The sequence below is a fragment of the Podarcis gaigeae genome, assembly GCF_964106915.1.
Source record: "Podarcis gaigeae genome assembly, chromosome: Z".
Lineage (NCBI taxonomy): Eukaryota > Metazoa > Chordata > Lepidosauria > Squamata > Lacertidae > Podarcis > Podarcis gaigeae.
In genome coordinates, this window is record NC_139691.1 from 27,630,968 (window position 1) to 27,643,120 (window position 12,153).

The window sequence follows — 12,153 nt, forward strand, 5'->3', positions numbered from 1 at the left end:
ATGATACCGGCACAGCACTTGAGTACAGACAGATCCCTACAGGGTTCAAATAAACCCAATTTTTACCTGCCCCCTCAGTTCAGGGGGGCATATAGAGGCAGCACAAAGAGCAATTCAGAGAATTAGGAGGTCTTTGTATGCTTCCCTCATCACTTTGTGACCTTGTGAATATAAGATATATTTTTAAAAAATCCTAAGCCAGAATAGACCTCTGGGCTCACCCTTTGCCTTGAAAGTGTTACAGCCAGAAAATCTGCTGCAGATATAAGACCTCTATATAAGTGTCATGCTCTACCCCACTGATGCCATGGTGCACAAAAGGTTCCTTATTGCTGAGTTAAATGGAGGGGGAGAGAGGGAGCAGAGGGAGAAGAGTAGGAGGGGGCAGCAGTGGCATAGCGTGGGGGTGCAGGGGGGGCCGGCCGCACCAGGCGCAACATCTGGGGGTTAGGGTTAGGGGGCGCAAATTACTTGCCTTGCCCCGGGTGCTGACAACCCACGCTACGCCACTGGGGGGCAGAAGTGGGTGATAAGCGGAGCAAGGAGTGGGACGACTCCATCACCCAAATCTATATTTCTGCATTCAGGCAAGCAAGAAGTATTATTCAAGGGCACATCCCAGTGAGCAAAAGCACATGAGAGGCTATGGAGCACTGATGAGTGGCACAGCCTTGGGTTGTGGGGAGGGTGGCCCTAGGAAAGATCCAAGTGGAAGGCAGAGAAGTCTGCAAGGGCACATACTGGCTACCCTTGCCTTAAGCACAAGTAAGGCAGGACAACATGCAAGCATGTAATGTTCAGAGCCTAAATGAGTGTCCACTCCCTCCCCCCACCCTGTGCCTCTCACCTTGCCCCATGAATTTAGCTGGCCAGGTCACTGAAAATGTGTGTGATGAGTGGATAGGGGTAATGTAGAACTCTTATGCATTTTGGGGGGGGGGGGTTCAGAAAACTTGTAGTGTATGAAGCATCTCTATGTAGCATAGAGACTGTGAAGATGGTCTGGTAGCTGCTTCCAAAAGAAAGCAGGTTTTCTCTTTTTTAATATTTATATTTTATTAAGAAATCAGGTTTTATTGACTCTGACATGGAGCACCTCTCCCCGGCACACATTATACTGCAGTGCCAGAAAATGACACCGAAACATTATGAACATCTGCCTAGGAGGAACAGTTTTCTGGAAGCTTCTGATGCAATTTGCAAACAGCTGAAGCACTGGAAGAAATTATGCTTATTTAGCAAATCAGCCTCCGAGTATAACGAATATGGGAAGGGAAGTGTGAGGGAGATGAACAACAGGAGTATATAAAAGAAAGACAAATGCTTGCTGCTGTTGCTCATTGGGGTCTGCAGCTGCAGCTTTCTAAAGTGGGAGGGAGGGGTATGTCTGCACTAGCCATGTGCCAGGCTTATCCATCTAGTTCTACACAGCTCAGATGCTCTCTTTATGATGCAGCATGTGACTCTTTCACTGGGCTGCTTTGAAGGTAGGCACAGTCTCTCACTTCTGGTCCAAACCAGTGTGCATATCCATGGAAGGTAGGGACAGATTGATATGTCAATTTGTCTTGGATTCTCATATCCCCCTTTTTTGTTATTTGTTTGTTTGTTTGTTTGTTTGTTTTAAAAGTCACAATGGAAATTATTTTGCATTTTCATGCAAATTTCACCTAATATTGTACAGCATACAATTTTGCCATACTGGTTTTTGGAAAGCTATTTTCTTAATATAATGTAGTGTTTTCCAAAATTGTGTCTGCAGCTGTTTTTGGATAGGGATGATGGGAGGTGTAGTCCCAAAACAGCTGCATGTTATTTTCACCAATATATGCATTTATAGGCACATTTAACTTTGTATATGTATTTCTGTACACACTACTTAGCTGAAGAACTGCTGTGTTTTGGTTTAAATTGAAAGTGTGAATTTAGGAGGTCCACCTTCAAATGTGAATTGGATCAAATCTCTCTCCACCTTTGTAGACAACACAACACTAAGTGTTGTCTGCTGGCTTGCTAACTAGCTGCAGTAGTTTGTGCCAGAGGGTGAGAACATATTGGGTGAGAGTATGTACCTAGCTGAGATATAAGGTGGCTTGACTGATGGTTTTTCTGTTTCCACATTACAGGGTTAATGGCAATTCCTAATAGCTATATCCAGTGTGATTAATGGGTGCTTTGCGATTTCATTTTTGTTTTTATACTGTTTTGAGTGATTGCATATGTATTGTAGTTTTATTTAGTTTCTTTTATAAAAAAGAAACTGTTCACTGCTGGGGGGGGGGGAGCTTTTGACCCATATGTGGCCTATAAATAAGGCATAACATAATAAGTGGTCAGTAGGGTTTCTTGTTTTTTAAAAACTAAAAGTTGAACAACAAGGGCCTCTCATTATGGGAGATTGATTTCCTTTCAGGTAAGTTCAAAAAATCCTTACATACTGCTGGTACATGTGTTTGCCCAGATTGACCACCAAATATATTGGATAAATATTTAACCCTATCAGAGACAGGCGTTGAGGCTACCTGTGCTGATCTCATTTCATTTAAATCCCAGGACACCAGTTCCCAGAACTTGTCTTCCCTCTGTTCCATTATTGCTAGTCCCCAATTCCAGATTCTGGGTTTTCAGGTTTATTGTTTTTGAACCTATTCTTGTATTCCAACCTACATTTGATCAAATTTTCCATAGATTTCTCAATTGGATTCTTATGAGAATTCCTAATTGTCTTAGCCATAACTTTCTTGGCTGCTTTACATTGACTATCAGACCATCAGTTTTGAGTAGACTTGTTTCAGGTTACATTGTTATTAACTTTAAACCCATAAATTCATTTGAGTTTAGTCCCAAGTTAGTGGGCCTAGAATTGTGGCCTTAACTGAAATGGGTAAAACGGGTTGTATCCAATTAAGTCCTACTCAGAACAGATCCATTGAAATTAATTGATCCAAGTAGGTCATGTCCATTATTTTCGATGGGTCTACTCTCAGTAGGACTCACACTGGAAACAACCCCATGTACCACTAAGGAGAATCTTACCAAATTCTCTAAGGTAGGAATCCTGAATACATGTGGCAAAAATGGAAATCTGTGACAAAATTATAATTTTGCCATGCAGCTTCTCCAAAGTTCTTTGCACTGTAGCAAAGTATTCAGCCTCATGATTTTGAGTTTAAATTTTTGTTATAGTTTTAATCTGAATAGTTAGAGTAATAGATTAAGCAGTTTGATGGGAGTGCCTCTCAGATTACTATTTTGGCATTTTATTGTATTTATTTATGTTAAAAGTGTGTAAGTCCCAAAAGGATGAGACATCTGTGTTCTGAAGTTCAGCTGAAACCATTCTATATATAGACGCTTTTGCACAAGAGGGAAGTGTTGGAAAATTCTTCCTAATCAAACTGAAGCAGTGTTGAAGGGAACAATGTGTGAGCTTGCCAGCTGGATTTTTATACAAGGAGATTGAAAACATAATATAATGGAAAAAGGAAATGGCCCTCTCTTCCATTAAAGACCAGCCACAATGGGGAATACAGTGCTCTGTATATTAGCTCTTCAATTTTTGTAATTCCATTACACTTCTCAGCCCCTTTTGTGAGAGGCATTTTGAAGCCAGATCTATAAAATGTGGCCTATATTTTTCCCCTTGTACCAATAATCAAAACATTCCAACTTCAGGTCATTTCTACAACCCATGCACTGTGTTTGTAGCAAGCAATGCAATTTTTAGATTAACAGACACATACCTTTTTATGGGAGGAGGGAGTACACTGTCTACAGGACAAACATATGAATAGAAATTTCAGAAATATATCGCATATTAAAAAAATAGCAACAACAACCACACACACAAATACCCAATGAAATGCTGCAGAAGCTTAAATACCTCATAATATATCATAAGGTCAATGCAGCATTTATTTGCTTATATCTATTTAGAAGGTGGGGAAAATAACAAAATCTAAAATAAAAAATACATGCACTGACATTTTCCATGGCAGGCTGATAATCCCATGGTTTTCAAAATTGTTACGTTCAGTAGCATTTCATTAGTATACTTTTCATTGTACTTATTATTATGCATTATTAATTCAGATCTGTGCCTAGGAGATGTACAGTATGTAATTATTTCTCCTTTCAAAACATAATAGCTTCACACGGTGCTTGTTTCAGTCATGATATTTCATCTCTGAATGTGCCTTCAAACATTCTGGAGCTCTGACAGTAATTTGTATTTGAACAGAAAAGCTGTCAAGAAGGGGCTGTGCTACTATCCATCAGATTTTTAATCCTGACCATTCTTTAATGCCAGCGAGCTGGCTGTCCAAGGCACTAAACAAAGATTGAAATTATGCCTTCTGTTCTTTCACTTCAAAGCTGCAAAGTTAGTCTGGAATCCAATAGACCTTTATTATACTCTATTAATTTCGTATTAGTTCTCGGCTATGCCAGATTCAGCTGAAGTGTCACAATGGTTTAAGCATGCAGCCCTGACTCAGAGATCAAAAAACAGAATCTGTCACTTTCCATAATTTTACAGGAGATTCTACAAATGTAAACCCCTTTTCATCCTGCTACCCTTTTAAGTCTTTAATAAGTTTTCTTCTTCTTCAGCAGTTCTGCAGAATCTTAATATCACTCCCAGAAATACTAAATGATATTGTAACTCTCAGCAATTCCATCAGCAATTTAATTAAAGGGTAATTTATACTTAACCTTTACGAATACCTAGGATCCTCTGTTATTGTTGTTGTTGTTTTTAAAAAAGTAGATTTGTGTTCAGGACACGAGGCAAATCTGTTTGAGAATGGATTTGATAGAACTTTTGGACCACGCTAGATAAACTGAAGCCCAAGAAATGATACATTCTTGACAGGCAAATTACATGTGGATTATCTTCTTGTTAAAATTTCATCACAGAAAATAGTCTAACTATTAACCATGCAAGTACTTTACACGGGAGATTAGCATATTTCCTTACAAAGGGTTACACTTAATTTGGATGCATTGACTTTTTGCCACACAGGCTGACCTTTATGTCTAATCAAAGTACTTTTATATCCAAATCCCCAACCTTTTATCTCTCCTGACAGCTTTTAATTTGAAGGTCCATAATAAAGTCTATTAAAATTCAACATGTGCCAGTAGGATATGGCTGGGCTAGCACAGCTTCAGATATAAAACTTTGACTAAGTCACTGTACATTCTAATGTATATCTATTTTCAGTTTGCTAATGGTCTGGAAGACTGGAAAGGGGTTCATGTTTTATGTGTAATGCAATTAGGTGGTCTTACTGTTTAAGTTCATGCATCATCACATTATGATATAAAATTTAAATGATAGAAGCAAAGGAAAATAATCTGGAGCAAGGACCACAAACATCTGGTCACTGCTATAAGATATGGCCACTGCGACAAGATATGACAATCTATTTCAGCCTATTTTGTTATGTTCATAATTCTTTATTGAGTTTGTCAGCAGGATGCAAAGGTAAAACCAATATGTCAGGAGAAAAGAGTTAACCAACATAAGGTTAATTTGTTTTGTGAGCAGTCATGACAAAAAAGCAAGTTTTGGAGGTAATAAAGTCATCTGTGTGGCCAGCAAATCTGAGGGCCAAACACTGTTTACGTCATTAGTATATGGTTGTTATGATAAATATGAGTTGCGGGGGCAGGGGGCGGGGAATCAATGCAGGGGATTCAACCTTTGCCCCCCCCCCCCAGTCCTCCACATACTTAACATTTTCTTGAAAAACACACAAGGGCGTGAACAGAGCAGAGTGGAATCATGCTTTTAGCCCCATGCCTATCACAGGGTCTCCCTTTTTTAACAATTGCCCGTTGTGCATAGTTGTCTGAATAGACAAAAATCAACATATGAGCTCCTCCTCACTTGTAGGGGTTCCATAGGATCAGGCCCCCACCCCCGCCAAAAAGCAGGTGTTCTGATAGCATAGTCCCCTACAGATGTGGAGAAGCAATATAAGGCTGTTGTTCTTTTTCTAAAACAAGGAGACAGAACATTGGATGTGGGCATAAATGTGGGACTCTGTTCTCTCATAAGCCTTGCAAGTGAATAACATGTGCTCAGGGCTTACAATGTTCCTGGGGAGACGGGAGGAGGTTAAAGGAAAGTGTAAGGCACCATTGCAAAAAATCAACCTTTTTTTTAAAAAAAGGGGGGAGAACAAAATGGTTGAAATGTATCTCTTGGGGACACTTGGTCATTCAGGTGATGATACTGAAAATCAGTATTTAAAGGTGCATAATTAATCCAGGCACAAATGCAAGCAGCGATCTAAAGCTCGTGGGATATATCAAGAGCAGCTACTGAACTGCCGCCTGCTAATTAATGCATGACCTTTTAAAACTAAGTCTGGTAATATAGACTGTTAACTGGTCATGATCTGTAGTTATTGAACTGAGATAGATTGCATTTCAGAGACTATTGAAGCAGAGCCTTATTAGGCCATTTGTTAAAATATCTAAATTCTACTTTTAGCACTTTCTCTCTTGACTGGCATGTTTAATATGCGTAGAAATCTCTCCCTTTTTCTTCTTCTTTGTTACTTATCCAAGCTTGCTTTCCTTACTAAAATATATTTAAGCAATTTTGGAATACTTGCTTCTAGGTTATAATCCAAAGGACTGGCAGGGTGCTGAAGAGTGGGTGGCAGAAGCCACGGGACCTGAGGGAATGGGGCAGCAATTTATGGAGTTTTGTGCCTTCCACAAGGCAGCAGCCAGATCTGGAGGGAGCGGAAGAGTCTGAACAGAAGGAGATGGGGAAGGGGGTGCAGGAGATGGGGCAGGAGCCAGGGATGGAAGAAGGAAAGGACACATCAGGAGCAGAGGAAGAGATGGTGTCTGGGGTGGAGGCCAGCAGAATCCCCTCCTCTGCTGTCACCTAGCACCAGGAGAAGCTTGAAGCAACAGACACAGAGCAACTTCCATGTAGGAGAAGTTGTAGATTGCTTGCATGCATGCTGTCAGATAGGGGTACTTAAGTTTGGGTGGAGGTGGGTGATGCTGTTGCGCCAACAGTCCAGCTCCAAGCACAAGCCTGTGGAGTGGAGGCAAGCTATTTAGTTGCCAGAAGTGTGTATGTGTGTACTGTGTGCCTTAAGAGCTACTGTGTGTGCTTTGGCAACAAAGAATTAAACTACCAGCCTTGTGTCCTCCTTGGGCTGGGTATGCTCAGGACACACACACAACATGCATTTCCCCTAATGATGCCTAAGCAAGCAACAAATGGAGAAGTATATACATCTTCCATTTGGGAAACTTTCTGAGGCAATGGAAGGCATGTTGTAATGCAACTGGGGGGGGGGGGCTGTAAAAACACCAAATATTAGTTTTTGGACTAATTAATATTGTAATTGTGAGTGGTTTTTTCTTGACTGTTGGGGTCGTTTTAATAATAACAGTAACCTGTTATTTAGTAAAAAGCATATACAATATAAAAAACAAAATATCAATATAACCAATGGCAACCTTTAAAATTTGAAAAAAGCAGCAGGGGCATTGGACAACTTAAGAATGGTAAACAATCAAAGCCCATTGAGATAAGATTGTCTCTTGCTTCCTGTCTTAACTCAAGCAGTGGAGGAGATGCTTTTCCAGATCTTGGACACTGCAGCTCAAAAGGCCAAGTCCTTGGTTGAAGAAACACCCCCCAGAAGGTCCAAGAACCCTTTATAAGAACTTAGAAATATGTATGTCATGAACAAATGGGCTGAGAGTGGGATCATATCTACTGTCTCCATTCCAAACCTCTAGAGAAGGGTACCTAATGCGATCTCTTCCATATATAGTTGGAATACAACTCTTATCAGCCCCAACCAGCATATTGAAATGTCAAGCAGGGTGGCTTTAGCCCAGCAACATCCAGTGGACATCATGTTGGCTAAACCTGCTCTAGAAATTAGCCCTCTTTCAAGCTCCGTGCAATGAGAAGGAGAGCAGGGATGAGCCAAATGGCCCCTACCTCTTCTGCCACATCCCTGTCACCAGCTGCATTGCCTTCCACACATTATAAATGGAAATTCTGAAGGCAGTGTTCTGGAAGATCATGGTTCTGAGTTGCATAGGGTCTATACAACTGCAGCAGAAGTTCCCTTCCAAATACATGGAAGGTAGCAAATCCAGCTGTGGAGGTCTATAGGACTAAACAGGGCAAATGAGCTAATAATTCCCCTAATACAATTAATGGGGAAGTTGAATAAATGAAGAGAACTAGAGAGCATTCCTGCATGATTGGAGATGATGCTGTTAGGGATGTCAGATGATTCTGCCAAAAATGGAAAACAACAAATTGCTGTTGTTTGCATGTTTGTCTGTGGTCAGGAACGAAAATCAGTCAAGTGAATATAACTGGTATTCATTCACATCACTAATATTCTGAAGTCTGCAATGAAATTAAATACTTTTAAAACATTTGTTTTGATGTTTCCTTTACAATGAAACAAATGCAAGTTATGTAACTTACATCACTGATTGTGACAAATTCAGGTTAGAAGGGGCTGTGTTGTTACACCCCTAACTGCTGGGATTTGAATGCTGGAAAAATACTCAGACTGATGGCATACCATCACTGCATCCCAAAATTCCTGAAAACAGAAAGATAAACCTGAGGGAAGGAAGTATTCTGATGTATTGTGCAAACATTCGTGAGAACCAGCTCTCCATGCCCCCAAGAGTGGCATATTCTTGTGAAGAGGGCTAATGTACAAACTAATACATTTTCAGTGATGAGCCTTGAGCTAAGGAGGCTAAAGAGATTGCTTCCTGGAAACAGCTTTGAGCTGCTTTTCCAGTAAGCAGACAATTTTGCTGAATTATTTCAGGCCTAGAAAATCTTAGATCAATGTCAAGCATTTTGTACTGCCAGCTAAAAAGATAAAATTATATTAGATGCATAGTTTTGCATACAAACAGTAATGCCATCCCTGTACCTTGGCTGGAATCCAAAGAGCTGTGCTACTTGTGTGATTTTAACCATGTCTGCTCAAAATTGAGTCCTGTGGATTCAGTGGGGCTGAGTGACTGGACAGGACTAAAACCCATGGTGGATGATTCAGAACTGGATACAACCCAGTCTGCTTTGCAGAAATTACAAGCAGGAAAGAGCATGGCTCAGTTGGTTGGAGCGTGTTGCTGATAATGCCAAGGTTGCAGGTTCGATCCCCGCATGGGACAGCCTGCATATTCCTGCCTTGCAGGGGGCTGGACTAGATGAACCTCAGGGTCCCTTCCAACCCTAGAATTCTATGAAACTCTGGCATGTTGAGAAATGTATGTCCAGTGCTGATGTTCTAAACTCTGGAACAACCAACAATCAGGTTCTCTGTGACAACTTCGTTGTTCCTATATATGTGAGCAGCTAAACTGGCAGCTCCCTTCTAACACACCTCCTATGCATTGAATGTTTCTGCATAATTTCTTAATTCCCATTCTCCTCTTCTTTCTTGAAATAGCTGCAAGCAACTGAGAAAAACCTTTTAAACAGATGTCTTCATTTTCTGCCATGTGATTTAATAACAGAGCATTCCTAAGAAGGGTCCTAAGAGGCATGGGGCAGTCTATGGACTGTTGCAGGTGGAAAGTGCTGTCAGCTCCTGGCTGGTATCCCTGAGAGACACAAGTATGGTGACTTGCACCCACCCCAAATTCCCTATTTTAGGACTTTCTGCAGGCTACCATCAGTGGGAGGACCACCACTGTTAGCATGCCTAGAGGGGAGCCATCTCCACCAGTGCCACTCCTCTTTACCAGTCCGGTGGAGAGGTGGCTGTACTGTACCCTACCACCATTACCACCACCACTCAGCTATCAATATGGTGGGTGGGTAGGATTGCAGCCTAATAATAGTAAAAATTGACAGGCAAAATAGAAACCTCTGCTTTGGGGGGAGCTTTTTGGCTTTTAAAAAAATATTGGAGCTCTAAGCTGCAGTCATGAGTTTCCCCAACTAAATAAGAAGTAATCAACAATACAAGTCATAAACCTCAAAAGGGCCATATTGAGCTCCTTCTGCGTAGATGGTGGCTTATGGAGCTATACCAGAGGAGCAAATGCAAGATGAAAGCAGTTTTATAAAATGATGTTCTATGCAAATAGATCTCTAATTCAGTGTTTCAAATTTTAAAAGATATATTAATGATTTAATCAAGTGTTAGTAGCCTCTTCAGCTTCTGCCAGTAATGACAAGAGTTTCCTTTCTAATGTTCACTTCCTGCTGTGCAAATCGGGATTTTAACAAACTACATTAGCTGCAGGCTCTTTGACATGGCATCACACTGAGATAAACACAATTAACAAGATCTATTTAAATGTTCTTTCTTCTGCATTTATTTATTAATGGGTTTTAAGACTTCTGACAATTTCTTTTTACAGTTTTCTAAAGTCTCTGTCTCCTGGACCCGTTTAATCTGAAACATTCCTTATTTGGAGCACTATACCCAGAATCTATGGAGCTCTGGGCAATAATGGAAGGCAATCCCCTCCACCAATGTCACAAGTCTTACCTAACAGGTTATATTGCCTTTCCTCATCAGTAAAGTGAGGGATGGGGAATATGTGGCCCTCCACATGTTGTTGTACTAAAACTGCTGTCATCTCCAGAAAGCAAGGTCAACACTCAGAGATTATGGGAGTTAGACCAGGAATGGGGGACCTGTAGCCCTTCAAGCTGTTGTTGGACCATAACACCCATTATTCCAGACAATTGGATATGCTAGTTGTGGCTAATGGGAATTGTAATTCAACAAGTGGGATCATCTTAAAAGATGGTCCTGGTTGTGGGCAGGCCCTCAACCCAGTTCCCCCCACCCTGGTGTGGGCGGAGTAATACCCTCATGCCTGGGTGGCACCACAATCACCCCAGGCCTATTGGCCAATCATTTTGAGTGGGGTGGTTGGGGGGGGGGTATAAAAGCGACAGCGCGATGTGTGCCAAGCACCTGCTTCACGCTGCTGAACAGAGCTGGGGATCTTCCTCATCTGCATTGTTTGAGGCCATAGCTATACCTCTCCTTAGCTGATTAAGCTTACAATTTTCTTTGCTTCTTTTACCCTTCTTTTATCTAGCCTTTCCTTCTGGTGCCTGAACCTCCCTCCCCGATCGCCCCACAGGCTCCACCGCCTGCATGACAATTGGCTATGCTAGTTGTGGCTAATGGCAATTGTAATTCAACAACATCTTCAGGGTCACAGGGTCATCTTCAGGGTCACAGGGTCATCAGGTCCATTCCTGATCTGGTGATAAATTGGTGAGTTTGCAAAAGAAGTTTGATTTCAGCTTCCAACTGGCAATCATTTAGCCCCATTCAGAGTTAGCAACCTAAAGCATTTGCCCAATGCCTTAGGTACAGTTGCCAACTCTATCTACCACTTAAAATGTATAACAAACCACAGGTTGCAGTTTTTAATACACTTGCTTAGACGAAAGTCAAATTGAATTCATTGGAATTTGCTTCTAAGTAAATTATCAAAATGATATCACACTATAGTGTAGATAATATAGCTGTGCTGATATCGTAAATAATAAATACAGTGACAGCAAACCTCTGCCCTCCCTGCAGATGTTCCCAAACTCCGACTCCAGCCAGCTTCAGCCTGGATGGCCAATGGTCAGGAGTGGTGCAGCCCAGAGACATTTGGAGGACTGTTCCGCATTCTTGAACTAGTCAATGCAGTTAGTTTACAATTATTGGACAGCTGACAATTTTTTGACCCCATCTGGAGCTAAGGACTCACAGGCTCCTCATCTGGGAGTTCACATGTTGTCCATTACAGTTGTACAGAATGGTATATGCCCCCTTTCCTCAAGAGCATGACAACTGCATCAATCCATCAAATATTTCTTAGTAATCTCACCACTGACCATTCACTCCTCACTTCTTATCTAGATTCTTTCTGATCTGGGGGCTATCACAACATTTTGTGGGGAGCAAAATGGAGGCTCCCTACAAGGTTTTACCGTCCATGAGTTCTGATCTTCCTGGGCTTTAAACCTCCACAACAGCCCCTTCTCAAGGCAGTCACCCCCCAACTTGTAGGCAGCAATGGAGTAGGGTGGAACTTTTGGAATCATCTCCATTCTCCCCCACATGATGACACTAGTACAAGGAATTATAATGCCTGAAGAAGGTA

At 41.3% G+C, this 12,153-nt stretch overlaps 1 long non-coding RNA gene across 1 annotated transcript in view; it reads left to right on the plus strand.

The window, feature by feature from the left end:
* Positions 1-1,385: 1,385 nt before the first annotated feature.
* Positions 1,386-12,153, plus strand: part of LOC310836861 — a 193,117-nt gene continuing 182,349 nt past the window's right edge. Inside the window, exon 1 of the long non-coding RNA XR_014560275.1 lies at positions 1,386-1,487. This is a non-coding gene — a long non-coding RNA (uncharacterized lncRNA). The remainder of the gene's footprint in view (positions 1,488-12,153) is intronic.